Consider the following 19,387-nt stretch of genomic DNA (forward strand, 5'->3'; position numbering starts at 1 on the left):
TAATTTTCTTCTTTTATTCAAACTTTTGCTCATTACATTACATTTTTAGATCTCTAATTTGCTTGCATAAATTTGCCATATTTTTTACATTGGATCTTGCAGCATTGAAAACAACATTAGACAACCATTGAAACTCAACACAGTTGGAGCATTTGAGGTAAGCAATATTGTAGTTGTGTACATTCTGGCATATCTTTAGCATCAGTGTTCCCTTACACTTCTTCTTCTTGCAGGGTTGATTCTTCCATGGACAACTGTTATACACATGGCTCTTGTCACCACAAGCAAATCAGGAATGAGAGTTGGGAGTTGAAGTGTTATTGCTCTTTTTTGGTTTGTGGCATCTGCAAACCACTCAAAGTATGAGCAGATTGAGCATCGTAAGAACTTCTCTCCATCATGATCATCAGTTTGAGCTTTCAACAACTTCCTCACTCTATTGCAAGGTACATTCTTACACCTTGAATAGGTCCATGGACAATCAATAGGATCATGCATACTAGTTTCACATAAACAACAAATGCTATTGTTTCTGCTTGCTATATCTACTACACTGCTGTTGCATGATGCCTCATCTGAATTGCAGAACCATTCACTTTTGCCCCCTACCCATTTTTTCTTTGAACATTTTACTTGTTTTCTTTGTTGGAATGGAAAAATGAGCATAAATGTATGCAGGTATATAAAGAAAATGAAATCAGACCGTTGGGAACAGTGTGATTTTCTGGCCACAAAATCTTTGCCACGTGTCCGGGTTCTCCACGTGTCAGAGTCGTCACGTCAGCGAGTTGGAACTAGGATGAGTTAACTGCAGTTAAAGAAGCTTGAGTTAAAAAAAAGAGGGTATTTTGGAGACAAGTAACCCCGTTTTTTTACCCAACTGTTATTTCGGTTCGAGTATGACCATTTTGTAACAAAAACCAAAAATACGGTCATTTTATAAATGAATTAACAAAAATACAACCATTTTGTAAGTGCCCTTTCATAATTCAGCTTTGATACATTGACCGAAGCATTTCACCGTGAAATGCACCGTGAGGGCAATGAACGGTCCCAGATACGCGTGCTTAGCATCGGGATAGAGGCAGGCAGAAGTGGACCCCACCAGCCCCTCTCACACGGTGCGCCTCACAGTGTAAATTCCCGGTGCTTTAATCATTTTTGTTCATAATTCACACAAAAACTGAAAAACGTTCGACTTTCTTTTTTTTTAATAGAAAATCTTAAGGCAAAAGCACCTTAAGGAACCATTACAACTTCATCAACACCATTACATGGACCATTACAAAGATAGTGTATGCAACAGAAATTACAAGGATAATATGAGCAACAACACTTACAAATCTGATGTAGGAAACTTGAGCAAATTTGACTAATATGGACACTAACAACTCTAAAGACATAGCAAAGAGAATCACACAATAATACAACTAATTGAATCATTTCCTTGTGAAGTTTAAATGGTATTATTTGGAAAGAACTAATTTCTTCCAAATCAATTAACAATTTTGCACAAGGTAAAATTGTTAGGATCCAAAAAAAGATCCATCCATCTCTCAGGGTTTTGGGTGTGTGGAGATGAACAACCACACATAGCACTCCTTTCCTGGTCACGAACAGGAGAGGCAGGATCATACAATGATCCACTATTTTGTAACATAGTAACTGAAAGGAACCCAAAACAGGGGTATTGATTACTGATAAGATCTTGCTACTTCGTCTCTTTGAATCAGATGTTATGTTGATTGATCTTAGAGTTGAGTATGTGATTTTTTCTGCTGTTTCTGTGATTTTTCTTGTTGATTTTGTGATTGTTGTTGCTGCTGTAGTTGAAACTCTTGTGATTGCTGCTGCTATTTTTGAAACAAGTGATTATGTTGCTGCTATTGATCCTGATTTAAGAGATGTTGAAGAAGTATTGAAAACAGAAATTTTCCTCCGCAAAGAGAGAAAACCCATCAATCCTAATAACGAATCTATACAAACCAGAGAAGAACTACTCTACACCGATCTAAACTTAAAGGATGAAAACCCAACTAGATTTTTCAAAGAAATCAGTCAGATTTAAACCAAAAACTAACCTAAAAAAATGAAATCAAAACAGTAAAAGATGAAAAGGCAAAGGGAAAAGATGGTTTGAGCTTCTCTTGCTCAGATCCGCTCCAATAGAGCAAGATCCGAGCAAGAGAATACTCAAACGGCGCTAGGGTGTCGTTGGGTTTTCAGAGAGAATTTTTTTTTGGAGAGAGAGTTTTTATGATGAGCCCAACTCAATAAACGTTCGACTTTGAAAAGGCATTCTCATGGTAAACTTTCTTTTGTTCGTGCTTTGATGAATGAAATGAAATGTACTCCAACTTTGCGTCCTTTGATGTATCAGCGGTCCACCCTTTTAGTCACAAAAACACCTCAATGTTCATATGATTTGTCCTCTTCACCACAAAGTTTACAAAACAGAAGATGGAGCTGCTACATCAAGTTGACATTTTATAGGCTCCGAGTTTCGTCCTAGCTTTTTCACGTGTAGTTTCAACTTTCAAGTGGTACCTCTATAATTTAAACTGTTTATTACTGGTTTTTTTTCTTTTTTGAGAAATACTGATTTATTCTTTTCATAAAGCAAGACTCCCAAATTTAAAGTTACTTGATCCACTTTATTAGCAAAAATCACTTTGAAAGAGAAGAAAAGAAAAATACTTAATTAGAGCACAAAAAGCCAACATCTTTAAAAATAGAAATTTGGTATATACTAAACTTGAAGAAAACAAGTATAAATTTTATTCCTCGTTCATTTCTGAAGTCAAAAACAGAATTTTTGTGAGATTAATTTAAAAAATGTGGGTTCCGATTCTTTTGAACCACTACCTAAGGAATATATATAGTTTTTAAAGTGTAGGTACTCAAATCACCTTAACTTTTAGGGTTCATAATGACAATAATTTCAAATGTAATTAAGCATTATTAAACAAGAAAATTCTTTTGTGATATCAAATCAAAAACATGGATTAGTCCCACAAGAAATCATCATCCCATGGAAAAATAATTCACAAATATCGATTGGGGGGAGTGAGCTGTCAGATATTTCAAATTAAGTCCCAATCCAGAGTTATTTTTGGCTCAATTATTTTTGGATAGGTAGGTACACTTTTTCTTACTTCTTCCATTAATTAAGGCCTGTATCCATCTATATCAATTCATTCCAAGGCTATAATCAAACTTAGATTTGTACTATAATTTGCTTAGATTAGATTATCATTTTTAGTCAAAATAGTAAGAACCCAATTCATAATCTTGGTCATGGTTATAGATTTTGATGAAAATAAAATATTACTCCTACTATTTTGAAAGGAGAAGCACCGGGACGGAAAGTACAAACAAAAGAACGTGGCTGTTGCTTTCTTTCATTTACACGACACCACCAAAATCTTTAGGTTGGTGTGGACCCACCATCATGCAATTTGGTGTATCATTTTACTATACATACACTCACGGTAAATAAAGGTGCAAGTATAAGAAATCCAAATTTGTGTCAAATTATGTTGCGAATAAGAGCAGGGGGGAAGTTATAAGTGTAATGCTAAAGGAGTTTTCCTGAGATGATGCACGGGTGAAGCTTTAACCCACATTTTGTCTCTTGATCGTAGGATTCTAGAATCTTGGCTGCATTGTACAGTCTCTTAAATAGGTGTCTGCTTGCAACCGTAAAAGGCAAAGTTTCAGACTACTAAGAAGCCCTAAATAGGAAGATATCTTTGCAAATGTTTTTCAGGTCTAGGATTAGAAATTTGTGAAGAAAAGATTGTCCATAAAAAAGCAAACTTATCATAGGGGTTCCAAACTTTGGTTTCTAGGGGCTCATAAGATGATAAAATAGAAAGTCATGAAATAATAATCAACAAAATCCTTTAACCTGTTAATCTTGTTAATGGTAATACTAACAAGATTATACTAATTTATAGTTAGGGTTTGAAAATCAAAATCAAAATCTAACTTTTTTAAAAAAAAAAATTAACATACGGTTGAGAGTCTTTAATTTTCCCAACCGTAAGTACCGTATACGGTTGAGACTTCCAACCGTAAAAAAACCAGGTTAAAATACGGTTGGGAGTTTATATTTTCCCAACTGTAAAAAAATCCAGGTTAAAATACGGTTGGGAATTTATATTTTCCCAACCGTATAATTGTTTTACGGTTTGGAAAACCAATACTTCCCAACCGTAAGTAATTCTGAAACTATTTCAAAATCTCTAATATGATCAAATATATCCTATTTATGCGATCAAAAGCAACAAAAAAGGGTGGGTTTTTTATTCTTACCTAATTGAAGTAATTACTTGCGGAGAATCGATGAAGTAATTACTTGCGGAGAATCGTGGTTGAAAAAAAGAAGAAGAAGAAAAAGAAATAATGGAGAAAAAGAAGAGGATTAGGTTTAGATTTAGTTAGAGACATCTCATTTTGGGATGCAAAGAAACCACAAAAATGTTCTTCCACATGGTCGGCGATGTTGAGTGTTAGAGACCAACTTAAAGAAGGACGTATATGGCTTATCGGGACGGAGGTGGAGATCAGGGTTTGGAATGATCCTTGGGTTCCAGGTCTGCCAGGCTATACTCCTACTGGTGCTACTCAGACAAACCAGCATATCAAGTTCGTGAAAGAGTTGCTGAACTCAGAAGGTACAGATTGGAACGCAAACATGGTGAGACAACATTTTGATCCCTACGAGGCAGAGCATATTCTAAAAACTTACATCAACAAGGGGGAATCGGATAAGCTCGTATGGATTTACACACCGCATGAGAATTTTTCAGCTCAATCTTACCAAAAGTTGTTGAAGGAGAATTCAGGTGAGTCATCTATTCTAACGACACTTCATTTCCATGGAAATAATTCTGGGTTGTTAAGAAACTAGCACCAAGGATACTGTATTTTGGTTGGAGGGTTATCCATAGTGGCATTTGGGTATCGAGTAGGATCGGAAGATTCATAGATGGGGTACCAATTGAACGTGCGTTGTGTGGTATGGAAACTGAAACAGTAAACCATTTGTTTGTTAACTGTAATATATCGCAGGAAATTTTGTTTGCCTGTCCACTCAGTCTGAGGTTACGGGATAGTAATAATGTCACAATTAAAGAGGTGTTGGCGTCTTGGCTTCGAATTAAGGACAACAATTACAATTTCAACCTAGGATTCTGTATGCTTTGGACAATATGGAGGGCTAGAAATGAGTTGGTGTTCGAGCATAAGTCACCGAATATACATTCTGTTATTTCTCATGGTATGTACTGGTTCAATACTTTCTTTTAGCGAGATGAAGAAACTGAGATATAAACCCCTTCATTCAACCAGCTGAGTAAGCATACAACTAGAAGTCAACAATGGTATCCTCCACTTGCGGATACAATTAAAATTAATGTGGATGCAGCGTGGAAAAGCTCTACCTCTTCGTGTGCTGTTGTGGTACGAAACGCGAGGGGACAATTTATTTGTGTGCAGATAGAAATTGTTGATATATAGAGCCCCTTAACTGCAGAGGCATCATGATTTCTAATGGCTATTAATATTGCAGTAGAACTAGGACAAGACCGGGTTATTATTGAAGGTGATGCTCAGAAAGTCGTTCAAGCTCTGAATGGTACTTTGTCTAAGGTTCCCTGGAGACTGATTAGGTATGTGGATCAGATAAAGCAAGTTGCAATATATCTTCAAAGAGTTGAGTTCGTCCATATTCCGCGAGGGGCAAATGAACCTGCCCATCTTCTCGCTGCTTATGCCAATCAGCATAATATTCACCGATGGTGGATATCTTCCCAACCTTCTTGCATTTCTTCCAGTCTGTCTTTGGAGGAAAATGCGATTTCTACTTAGTAATTCTGTTTTTTGCTTTGGCTGTTGTTCTCTCAGCCCTCTATAAAAAAGAAGAAGGAAGGTTTAGGTTTAGTTTTTGACTTTAGGTTAATTATTTAAGAATTTTTTTTTCTTTTATTATGGATGAAAATATCTCCTTATCCACATTTGTGTTACTTGAATTTATAGGAACCCTCAAAACCAAAAACTCGGAACCCCTATAATAGGTTTCTAAAAACAAAAAAGAAAAAAAAAGTTTCGCAGTGCCCAACTTGTGTTGTTTTTGCACCCATTTGGAAAAACAAAAACTAAATGATGGGAGTGATGCCGGTGCCTGGGTCTAGCACAGTCTGAATTAGTATGTATGTTGGTGCCAATCCTAGTATTGAACAGTCTCTTGTCCAAAATACGTCGTTCTTCAATTATTGAAGCTTCCTCATTGTCATAGCGAATGATGCGAGGTTTCCCAAATAGAACGAACCCTGAACTTTAAAATGATAAAGAAATCCATTAGGATATAACACAAAAAAAGGATTAGCCGGATAACATGGTTTCTTTGATTTTATGTGACGGGCTATTACTTGTTTGTAATTATGCACAACTGTTATTGTTGCGACGTCATGGTCGTGTTCAATTTGTGTCGGTATAGCGTAGTAAATAATGCAGTGTGATAATGTTGACTATTGCATCATATCATGTACTGTGTGTCTGATGATCCTTTCTCTCCTTCGTGTGACCATAAAAAAATAGAGTTCGCGTTTGGTTTTCTGATCAGATATTAAGCTGTCCTCTCATTGAACCCTTTCGCGGCCTTGCCTCTAACTCGCTCAATTTCTTTGCCATCCTCACGTACAGACTACCGACATATAAATGCCTATATTCAACAATATTTATTTTCTTGACTCGGGATAACTCTGATATAAATTTCGTCATCATTTGAAATAAGAATACAAACGCAAAAAATTGCTCGCTGCCTAATAGTGTTAGGTTTAAGCCTAGTCTGTCCGCCACATGCTGGGACCAGCTGATTGGGTTAGGTGTTAAACTACATTCAGCAAAATGTACCTTTCGCACCTTAGTACAAATGCTATGGACACCACTAAGATAGTTGTTATCACTCCGCGAATGGTAGAGGAACAAGTCTGAGAAATGAAACAGAATAATTTGAGCAATATTCATTCATAGGCTGCCAATGCGTCACGATCCTAAATAGTTATCACATAGTCATCTAGAAAAGCAATGCTGAGCAACCTCTAGTTGATCGAGCAATGAAGGTTGGAGTTGGAGTATGATTAAAACACTTTGAGAGCCCTTAACTGGAGGACTGTGACATTCTATCGCGACCTTTCTCTACATTAAAAATGGGTCCATTTTTCACTTTGTTTTGTTTTTGTGACAAACCCTTTTCCCTTGAAACAGGGAATCATATTTTTCATTCCATTTTCACTTTTGAATATAAGTTCTTCCACCACAGCTTTCATAATAACCGCGATCCGTGAAGCTGTCACACTTATCTTTCGCCAGAGTTGCTTGTTCTCGTGCAAGCACGGGCGTATCTGGCCGGAGACGGCTTTTGTTTTAGATACTGGATTTCGGATCCAATCATGGGCCTCAGAATGATCAAGATATGGGAATGAGTAGAAAAATCTTAATAATATGTGCTAATCTCTCCATCTCTTGGGATATACAAAAATGAATTGAACCAGTAAGCTGGCAACTGAAATTCCAAGAATATGTACATGTACAATCCAATATAATAGGCTTTGTTAAACACCTAAATTAACTTGGAGACAAACATACTTTCCCACAAATCCCCGTAGAAATGCTGGCGCAATTTTATATGCCACTCTTCTTCTAATTTCCAACCTAATTTCGCTACTATTCGTGTCACTTTTCTGTAAGGTAAACATCTGGACCTGACCCAATAATAGCATTGGGCCCAATAGGAAACCTTATTTTGACGTTTGGTTTGGAAATCAAGAAAATGACGAGGCTATAAAAAGTTTTAGAAACCTTCTTATGACGCGCTGTAATGGGAAAATGACAAGCCGCACACCGATTACAAGTCATTTCCTCGCTAATGACGACGTTGCACCCTCTCAATCTGCGTATGTCGACAGCGATATAAACGGCACATCTGATAATATAGATTTTGAGGATGGTGCACCGCACCACCAGATGAAGTATACGAGTACTAATGCCCAATAGTGCAAGTTCAAAAAAAAAAAAAAGAAAAAAAGTTTATGGTGCAAGTAGCGAGCTGTGAGATGGCAATTTATATGTTGTTTCTTTTCACTGCTCCCCAAACGTTATAACTGCCATTGAAAGAATCATCAGAAATTTATGTGGGATATTTCAGAAATCAAGAACGGTATTCATCATATGTGGCATGGAAAATATGTCGCACCCCCTATAAGCTGGAGGGTCAGGAATTAAGTCGGTTAGCTCTTTTATCTAATCTAAATGGTTGTGAAGGTTTAGCAATGAAAAAGCTGCACTTTGGCGATCCTCCCAAATTCGAAATCTAAAATTCAAAGTCTTCTCCAGTAGCAAGTATCGGGTCGATTAGAGAATATCTCATAAGAGTAGAAAATGGGTTTTACGCCGGCCTGTCCAAGCCTCGCACAACTTGCACTATGACAAGCAAAAATACTTGACGCTACCCGCGTCGCGATTGTTAATGTTTTTCGACCAAGTGTGGGTAGCCACCGTGTTAATGGGATTACGACTTCTCGACCATTAATGCGGATATACTTACACTCTGTCCCGGTTGCAGAAGCTACAGGGTGTTTCCCCTTCACAATTTTGCCTACTGCAGCGTACAGGGGGATTCCCCCCTTCAAGAAACTGCAGGGTTGCCTTTACGTGTTCTCTGATTGAGTTGTAAGGAACTAAAATAGGAAATAAAGGAGAAGGGTTGTTAGTCTACATACATGAAACCCACCTCTTCCACGCGTATTGCCGCCCTCCAAGTCTGTCTATCCAGCGCTTGCTCTGGTGAGAGATTTCGGTTTCTCAGGTCATTCTTCACGCACTCGTCCCAAGTTAGCTTCGGTCTAACATCTGTGGGCTAGTGATATTTCCTTCAAGGAAGCCTATCCTAACATTACTCAACGACATTTACAAAGAACTGGACGCTTTAGAAATGTGCTACAATTTTAAGCAACGAAGGCATTTGGAAATTAGATCTAGATAAAAGATTTTTATTTTTATTTTCGGTCCGCCTAGATAGAAGATTATCACAGCTTCAAAGAAACGAAGTTATATCTCTTTTTTTTTCCTAACTACTTGGGCTTGTAGGTAGTAGGCCTCTTTGAGGTTTAAACTTTGGGCTTTAACCCAATTTGTTTTGGAACATATTTGGTAGTGCATTTGACTATTATCCATCAGTAATCTATGGAAAATTCTGGGCATTTCTAGGGCTGCACATAGGTCGGGTTGGGTCGGTTTTGGCCTCACCCACCACCCAACCCACTAATGGCGGGTAACATAAATCATCACCCGCAACCAACCCAACATTATAATGGGTCGGTTTTCACCCGACCCACATTACGGCGGGTTGGATCGGGTGGGTGGCAGGTATACCCGTCCCTCTCTATCGGTCTTCTTCTTCTCCGATTTCGCCTGGAATACAAACACCGTTTTCTCATTCACTCGAAACAATCAAAAATAATAGATAAATCATAAGTAAAACTAACAAAAATCAATTTTTCAGCAAGTTTATCTGAAACTCTAATTTACTACGTCAACCCAACATTAGAAATTTAGAACCAAATCATACTTGGCTCTGCAAATAATCGTTGATAAAATACTATCATACAGAGACATTGAAAAATAAAACAAGACTTGTAACACCCACAACTCTTTGCAATCTTTTTACTCTCCAACACTCGCATTTACATTCTCTAGATGACAAGAAATATTGAATGAATCAAACCATTTATCTTCTCCACCTGCATCTTATCAATCAACACCCAATCTCTGACCACACTGGAATCCCCCAGATCCATTGTTGTCGTACCATTTCTCAGTCAAAAACTTCCACTAGATCCAATTTTGGCTCACATCAAGAATCTCTTAAATCCATTGTTACTGGCTAACATCTAGACCCTACAGCGTGTAAGAAATTAGTAGCCAATCACTCTTATAACAATGAAATCGGATCTCAATCATGGCGTACTAACCATCCATTTTGTCAAGGCGGTGATTTGAACGATAAGTCTGAGACTCTGAATTGAAGAGTGAAGAAGATAACTAGAAGATAAGACTAAGAAAGTTTAGTCTGTTTAGGTTTATTTGTGGTGGAATCTTTGGATTGATGGCTCAGATTCATGGGTGGGAATTAATCTAAGGGCTTGGGAATATTTAGGCGGGTGGCAGGTTGGATCGGGTGAGATAAGGTTCCACCCGCAACCGACCCAACATATGGCGGGTTTTGGTGTTGTGACCCATAGTTGACCCGTGCCTAAGTGGGTTGGATCGGGTGTGGATATTTTTCGGCGGGTGTGGGTTGGGTTGGAGGGTTGGGTCGATTTTGTGCAGCCCTAGGCATTTCTAGTAGTCTTTGTATATTACGTTCTGGTTAAACAATAATCCCACCACCACTATATTTTCTAGTATAAACACACTCACTAGTCTTAGTAAAACTGGCATAGAATTCTTTGAGCTTTGTTGTCGTATAAATGGATGTCTATTGATACAATACATTTACCAAGCGGATGTTTCATTGTGCGCTTGTTACGAGACGTTGATTATACATGCGCCTACTCTCAGACACTGATCATATCTTCGCTCGAGTAAATATAGTTTTGATCCGGATTTCAGGCCAAATTTGCCTCCAAACCCTAGAAAACACGACCATATTTGGTTATACACCGTTTCACTGTGATTAGTTTTTTTGACCATATTTGATTTTGCTCCATTTTTTGCTCGTCCATTGTGGACGCTCTTAGAGGAGAAACCGATGTACATCTTCGTGAATTTGCTAAATGGTATTTGTTTAATAACTCTATAAAAAAGGAAGCTCCACTGATATGTATTGTAGTTTGCTTTATTCTCTATTATAAGTTGAGTTAATTATCTTTACGACCCTAAAAAATATGGGTCTTTCTCTCTTAGCCATAGGGTCATAGAAATAATTATGCAAATTATTATCATGATCATGAAACAATTGTCATTTTGGGAAGACCAAAATAACTTTTTAGTTGCGAATATTTCCTGCACAGACTCTAATTATGAATATTTTTTGGATAGATTCTAGTTGCAGATATTTTCTACACAACTTCATACTTATGCATTTGTTCATCTTTTTGAAACGGTTTCATAAACTCATTTTTTTTATTTGATTGATTGTGCATATTTTTTCTGCACATTTTTTTTTGGGCCAATCAACATATTTCAATTCATTCAAATCAAAATACTAATTACATGATTGCTTACAAGAATACCAAAGATATCAAAATACAAGATGATTAAACCCCTGATACAATTAAAGATACCAATTACAAGTATATCGCGAAGAGAAAGAGCCCAATTTTTGTTTATGTAGTGGAGAAAAATGATGGTATTATCCGGAATCAATCCCGACCATTTAATCTGATTTTCTTCTTCTTTAATAAGAGATGATGCTGAAAGAAAGGAGAACTTTGCCCGTAATCTTGTATAAACGAACCTGGATGTCATAAATCTCTTATGTTGAAAATAGATTCAAAGCTATACCAAGTTGAATGATTGATGTTTTTGAACCGAGAATAGCAAGACACGATCCAGCCATGAATATTTGAAAAAATCGCCGGCAAAGTGAAGAGACAATTGTCCAAAATGACGAAGAAAAATCGCCCCAAATGGCGAAGAAATATGCTGGAAAACATCAAAATAATAAATAAACATGTTTTATTTGATTAACTAATGACTAAAACTTAAAAAAGAAAAGAAATCTTGCTCAGATCTGGTCCCAAAGGACCAAATCTGAGCAAGAGGTTGATGAAAGCTTCGATTTTTTTTCTTTTCTTTTAGAGAGAGAAAAGAGAGAGAAGAGGAAGAGTTACATTTTCAAAAGAGAGTTCTTTTTTTTTTAGCTCATATAATGATGTATATACTATTAGCACAAACAATTATAGAAGGTTAATTAACACTGTGGATAATATCTGCATATTACAAAAAAATTGTGGATAACAGATGCACACCAAAAAAGCTGTGGATAATGTTTGCACACTAAGAAAATACTGTGACTAATAGCTGCACTCTAAAAAAATTGTGGATAATATCTGCACACTAAAAAATAAGAAGAAAATTTTAAAAAATCATTAAAGGAATACAAAATTCTGGAAAAACGAATAATTGATATTTGTATTTACGCTCGTTGTGTAGGTCTTTCAAAAAACTTTCTAATATAAAATTTGTCAAATTCCTACGTATGATTTATGCGATATCTTATATTTAAGCTGGCTTGACAATTATACCCATAACAAATAGAGTATATTATATATTTTACATATAAGGGTATTTCTTCCATTAAAATCTTTTATTTAATGACATCATCAGACATCTTTATTCATATGACCCTCCTTTTTTATGGGTCATTTCAATAAAGCGGGTTAAATTTTTTTTAAATGAATTTCCAACTAAGGCCATTAGAGTAAAAGAGAGTGAGGAGAGGGCCAAACACTTAATTATCACATATAAATTTTAATTATAAAACACATCTACTGGATACTCGACATCCAATCCGTCCACCCGTGTATTTATTGGATTTTGAATTGGATGCAGATGTCAAATGTAAAATCTGTAATGGATTGGATGTGGATGAGGTAAAAACTGGCCCACACTAACCATGCTCTCCCATGTCCTTATGCACTTCAAGTCCAAGCCTTTAAGTCTAACCAACTCGACCCCACATGCTAAGGCCCGTATCCACATTCATAATAGGCTTGATCCAATCCAACTCATTTGGTCTTCCAAATTGATCTTAAGCACGTTTTAACCCCTTTTCTCTTCGCAAAGACCGATTTTACGTGTGTACCTACGAAAGCACAAAAGAAAAAGGTAAGTACTAACAATGTACATATAAATAGTATTACTGAAGAAGCAAGTGTCTACCAAATACCCCCAAATGACAAGATTGATTAGGGTTTCTTTGGTATGGTTATGCACAACTTTTGCAGTTCATACCTTATCATGAATTGCGTGCAGATAAATTTTTTGTTATTGTCATTCTTAATGGTTAAGAAAGTATGTTTAGGTGACAGAGACATTAGAGAGGGATGTCCAAAATATCATGTTCAATACTGTTATTAGAGTTTATCCAATATGTATTATTATGAAAATGGAGTTTTACAGTCATTGTTTAGCTTATAACCTAAACATGCGGGCTTCCCCTATAACACATCAATGTTTGCGCAAATAGTATAATGATATTTGAGATGAATGAAAATACGATTACAACTATATATATAATTCTGCAATAATATTCATATTGGTCAAACCTATAAGTTAAATATCAGCAAGACATCAACATGTTCAACAAAGAAGTTTCTCTATAAACACAAGGTGAAGTTATTAGTAGCTCGGGAGCAAAAAAAGATGGAAGTTGAAGAGAACGATTCAATAGTGAAGATATTTACATCCTTTCATAATTGATGTTTTTGTTGGCTCATGTGAAAAAGAAAAATAATATGTATAAACAATGGTTTTTCTTTCTACTTCTTTTGTTATCCGGATTGATAGAAAATGATTTGTTGTATCGTCAGATGGGCGTCAGACCTTTGATATCATCAAAGAGACATTAAAACCTTTGTTAGAAAGACTAACAGTTGTTTAAACTAATAATTCTTTGATTTTTTCGTTCATTCATTTCAAAATATATAATACAAAGACATTATAGAACTTACATTGTTACATCCATAACTTCCTCCTACAAATAAAGGATTAACTGCTAAATAAAATGCAAATGGTTATCTATAGATAACCGTACAAAAAACAAATACTAATAACTTTAAGCACACGTGGTAACCATGCTGAATTAGACCTTGCAATTTAAATCCTATTGAAACTCTAAACCGATATGAATATCTGCATATTATTTGTATTTTTTTTCTTTTATGTTGACACACACTACTCTTGTGTCTGTCGTTAGTATTTAGTGTGTATGTTAGCATTTCTAGTCTTAGTTTCACATGTGTGACTCGCTTTATCTGTATAACAACACTCTCATTACAGTATATCAGTGTAACATAAACTGCCTTTATTTGACAGACTGTCACCGCCTTTTATCTTTACTTTGCTTTATAAGCATCTCTTTAATTTCTTGTAGAGATTTGATCAGTTTCAATACAACCTAATACTGTTTCTACATGGTATCAAGTACCAAAAGGGTAATATTCAACTTCCACCATTAATCTGCAATTTTTCACTTTGATCCTGTTTTTCTACAATCTTGCTCTTGATCAATCATATTGAGAACCACCAGAAACTCAATGAATTTCACTGCAAATCACAACAAAAATACCTTCAAGAACCAACAACGATCTACTCAACAACACTATTTTCCACCATTAACACCACTGCCACAAATTCAACAACAACCAGTACAACATCAACGACCTCCGATACAACATCAATCAGATCCACAACCTTTGTCACCAAAACAAACTCAATAACAACTTCATCAACAATTTGATTAACAACAAACTCAACAATCTCAACAAAAACTTCATCAACAATACAACAGCCTCAAAATTCTCCTTTCATTTTTTAACAATCACCACCATTACAACCTTACAAAAACAACATTCATATATTTTTTCGTTTTCCTCATCTTTATTTTTAGAATATTTCTAAGTTTGTCTATGTTAAGCTTGATGGTCTAAATTTCTGGTTTGGAAGGATACATGTCTTCGATTCTGATCAGCACTAACTTGTTTGGTTTTGTGGATGGTTCAATTGAACCTCAAGATCAATTATTATTCCATAATAATGTGTATGTTATTAATCCTTTATATCTTGAATGACGATCTATGGATCACTTCGTTGGATCTTGTATTAATGCAACTGGATCTCGTATTAATGCAATTGTTCTACTTTTCTTGCGGCGAAGTTGTTAGGAAAGCTACTGCAAGAGATAACTGGAATCATCTATCCAAGATCTTTGTTCAACAGTTTTTTTCCCCAAAAGTCTCATTTTAGAGGTCAGTTGCACTCAATCAGAAGAGGTAATTATTCGATCTTTGATTTTCTTCATCAAATTAAGTGGATAATCGATTCTTTGGCCGAGACTGGAGAACTGGTACCCGATGATGATCTTGTTATGTATACTCTCTAAGGTTTAGGTAGTGAATATTTTCACTTTGTTATTATTGTTTAAAATACAGAAGTACCTCTTTCTTTTGATGAGTTACGATATAGACTAATCAATCATGAGCAATGGCTCAAATAACATACAAATAAAGATTTTTATCCTTTAGTTGTTGATCCTAGCGATTTTTTTTTTGGTGAATAAATATAATCCAAATTCTAAGAAAGTAAGAAACCACAAACCTCATTTGGTTACTTACACTCAAAAGCCATCTGTTTCTTTTGGTAATCCTTATACTTCTGGTTTTTCTACATTTACCTTTAAGAAAGAAGAGTTCAATCCATTGGTAAAACAAACTGTAGATTATGGTGCAATCACTTGTCAGATTTGGAACAAAAGTAGACATTTTGCAAATAGGTGCAGATTTAGGTATGTTGTAGATGGCTTTTGCAAGAATAAAGATTTCTTTTTCCACTTTTAGTACATGGACTCATGCTGAATCTTTGCTTCATACTTTTGGTCTTGGTGAAACATTTATTTCAACTAGTCACTGGAGCTCTAATGAGAACAGACCAGTCTGGATTCCAAATTTTGGAGCTACTAATCATATGACAAATGAATCTACACTCATGACTAACCCTGAAGAGTATGTTGGTGAGGAGAATGTCATGGTAGGTGATGGTAAGTGTGTCAGAGCACTGCTCGGTCGAACTCGCAAGCGTTGCTACCTCAAGCTTGTTTGTCAGTGTTAGTGATCAAAACTATAAGTATTGATTCCTAATCTACTTATAATGATGTCTCATACTAGGATAGATTGTGTAATTGAGCATTAGACTTCACGGCGTTCATCAATTGAAGACGAAGAAGTACTAAGGAGAGCTTATGGAACTTCATCAACAAAAGGTATGTGGAGAGTAAAACTCATCTATCACTTGAAAAGTCTATTTCTACTCTATCTTATATATTGAGACAAAAGTCGTATTACTATATAGTATTCGATTATGCACATTTGAGATTTCGAGTTGAGTTTAACTCGCTTACATATTTCTCGAAATATGTATTGGTAAGCTTTCGCTTCAACCAAGTTCATCTTATATTCTTGGAAAAAGTCAAAAGATGATCATGTGAAAATCATCGAGTAATATCTTACATGGCTTATGTGATACAATCATTTGGTGTAGACTGGAATGTTTCGTTATGATTATTTCAATAACTTGAAAATTTCTTTGATGCTAATAGTGTGTGAAAACGGCTATTTTCATCCTCAAAGAAAGTTTCAATGATTGAAATATAGTTTAAAACACTTAACCATCATTGGATTATGAACATAGTATCCGTCCTTGCATGTATGTGATCCATGACCGGAACTATATTATGCATACCCATATGTGTACCTGTTAGTTGTGGAATTACGAGTACCCAAGTACATATACCCGTACGCGTACTGGCGAAGGGTTTGGGTCTAGAAATTTCTATTGTGTTTGGAAGTATGCGTACCCGTTCGCATACTAGCGAACCCAAACTCAGACCGGCTACTTAAGTATGCGTACCCGTTTGCATACTTGAGTGGTTAAAGTTCTAAAATCGGTTCTTTCATGAATTAATACATTTATATAATAAGGAATGCATTCTTTGCAAACCGTGGTGAATCAAACCGATTTGATTCAATTGTGTTCTTGTATACTTCAATGAGAATATAGCAATTCAACAACTCTATAACTAGTTTCATTTGAGTCATTTGAACTAGTTGTGGTTAAGATGAATAAGGTTGATATGAGAGTGTTCATATAGCTAACCTCGGTTAACTACTGTTGAGCCAACCTAGTGTACACGTTTAGGTACGGTTACTCAAACCTAAATGAAGGTACATTTCATTTGTGTATAACAAGCTAAGTTCGATCTAATGGATGAAAGATATTAACTTGAGTATAATCAGGTTTTTCATCTAACAGTGAATATTGAATGCTTTGTTACCAAGGTAACTTAGATTGCAAACCTTGATTTGAAAACTATATAAGGGAGAACTCTAGCAACTGGTAAAACCTAATCCCCACACCTCGTGTGTGATACTAGTTGCGACTAGAGTCGATTCTCCTTTAACCTTAGGTTTTTCACGAAACCCTGTAGGTTAACGACTTAAAGAATTCATTGGGATTGTGAAGCGAGACCCAACTATTTTCTCTGCAGTTGCGTGTTCTGATCTTACTTCTACTATCGTGATTGAGTATTATCTTTGCTAAAATTTGCTTGAGATTTATCTCTGATATGTAAGATCAAAAGTAGTCACAAACACCTCTGTCTCATCGTTTGTGATTCCACAATATCTTGTTTCGCTACCATACGATTAAGATTATTGTGAGGTGATTGAAAATACTAGGTTGTTCTTCGGGAATATAAGTCTGATTTATCAATTGGTTCATGTGCACCTTGATTTATCAAAAGATGGAACAAAACTCGTAGGTATTTCTGTGGGTGACAGATTTATCTATTCCAATAGACTTTTCTGTGTGAGACATATTTTCTTATCAAGTCTTCGACTTTGGGTCGTAGAAACTCTTGGTTGTGGGTTAGATCAGCTAAGGGAATCAAGTGCGTAGAATCCTGCTGGGGTTCAGAGACGTAAGGAGCGAAACTGTACCTTGATCAGTGTGAGATTGATTAGGGTTCAACTACATTCCAGTTCGAAGTTCATTGGTAGTAGGCTAGTGTCTGTAGCAGCTTAATACAATGTGGTGTTCAAATCTGGACTAGGTCTCGGGTTTTTTTTTTTTTTTTTTTGCGGTTTTCCTTGTTAACAAAACTAGTTTTTCACCCGTGCGATGCACGGGACTGAATCTTGCTTGTGAAATATTAGATACTTTTTATTAAATAACATTATGAAAAAGTGGTAACAAATCAGTAGCAATAAGCATGATATTCTTCCTAATAAACTAATACTCCTAATAAAAACGGAGTATCTCAGTTGGAAAATAAAATGAACCAAAAAGAACCAAAATAAATATAAACTCCAATAGAGACAATGAAATAAAAAGAACATGTGATTTGGGGATACTTGAACTAATTTGGGGATATAAATTACTTCCCCCAACCAATAGTGTCTGCTAAGGGGTGTTTTGGGGGGCAAAAATACTAAAATACCCTTCCTTGAAAATAAAAATAAAAAAACTTAAAATAAAAAAACTTAAAATCATATCCCCAATTTCCATCTTCACCTCTTATTAATCTCTTTTAGGGTTAGGGCTTTGAAACCTAAATATTCCCCACTCCCTTTCAAATTCTAAATTTTCCCTACTCCCTTTCAAATTCTCTTCTCCTTCTCTGTCGGCTCCTCACTTTGAAAATGATTTTTTTTAACATTCGGAAGTGATGAAGACCATGCCGGTAGTGATGAAGACCATGCCAGTATAGATGAAGACCATGCCGGTAGTGATGAAGACCATGCCGGAAGTGATGAAGACCATGCCGGTAGTGATGATGACCATGTCGGAAATAATTTTTTTTTACATCGCCGGAAGTGATGAAGACCATGACGGAATTGATGAAGACTATGCCGAAAAATGGTGCAGGAATGCTTGGTAACTAACATTCAATGTCGTAACTAAGTGCCGACATGCTCGATAGAAATCTATCAATGCCGGTAGTCAAGTGGAAAAAAATTCAATTTTCTGGATACTTTACATCATGTGCCGGCAAAGAAATTCAATCAACATACCATGCCGGTAGCAGTACCGGCATGCTCGAGAATTAACTGACTGTACCGGCGCTGCCCCCTAGACCCCCGCGACCTGACCTGTCAGGTCGAACACATCCGGGAGGGGCTACGCCCCCGCGGACCCCCCCAGACCCCCTGGATAGCGGCAGGTAAAAAACAACTTCTTTACCGGCATAGTTTTTTGGTTGAATACTATGCCGGTTTGAATTTCAAAATGGGGGATAAGCTCGGTGCCGACATGGACGTGGTATGAATACCATGCCGGTATGGCTGCTTCCGGCATTGTATTCATACCACGTCCATGCCAGCACCGAGCTTTTTCAGCTGCAAAAATAGTAGATTCAAAGACAAAAATCAAAATTTTAACCTCTTAGCAGCAATTCTCTCTTCACAATCATCCTCCATTTTCACCAAAGAAAGTTCCCTCTCAAATACTTTTTCCCTCCTTCTAGTCTCACCTCACTCACCTCATTCACCTGAATGCAAATAAAAATACACACTAATCATTTATCAAATAATCTTATGAATTT

The 19,387-nt window shown here is 36.2% G+C and overlaps 1 long non-coding RNA gene across 1 annotated transcript; it reads left to right on the forward strand.

Annotated features, from left to right (window-relative positions):
* Positions 1-83: 83 nt before the first annotated feature.
* LOC113292844 lies at positions 84-844 on the forward strand. Its single transcript, XR_003331904.1, has 3 exons — positions 84-157; positions 234-446; positions 679-844. It is a non-coding gene; the product is annotated as an uncharacterized LOC113292844 (long non-coding RNA).
* Positions 845-19,387: the final 18,543 nt, after the last annotated feature.

This window comes from Papaver somniferum, chromosome 7 (assembly GCF_003573695.1).
Source record: "Papaver somniferum cultivar HN1 chromosome 7, ASM357369v1, whole genome shotgun sequence".
NCBI classification, from domain to species: domain Eukaryota; kingdom Viridiplantae; phylum Streptophyta; class Magnoliopsida; order Ranunculales; family Papaveraceae; genus Papaver; species Papaver somniferum.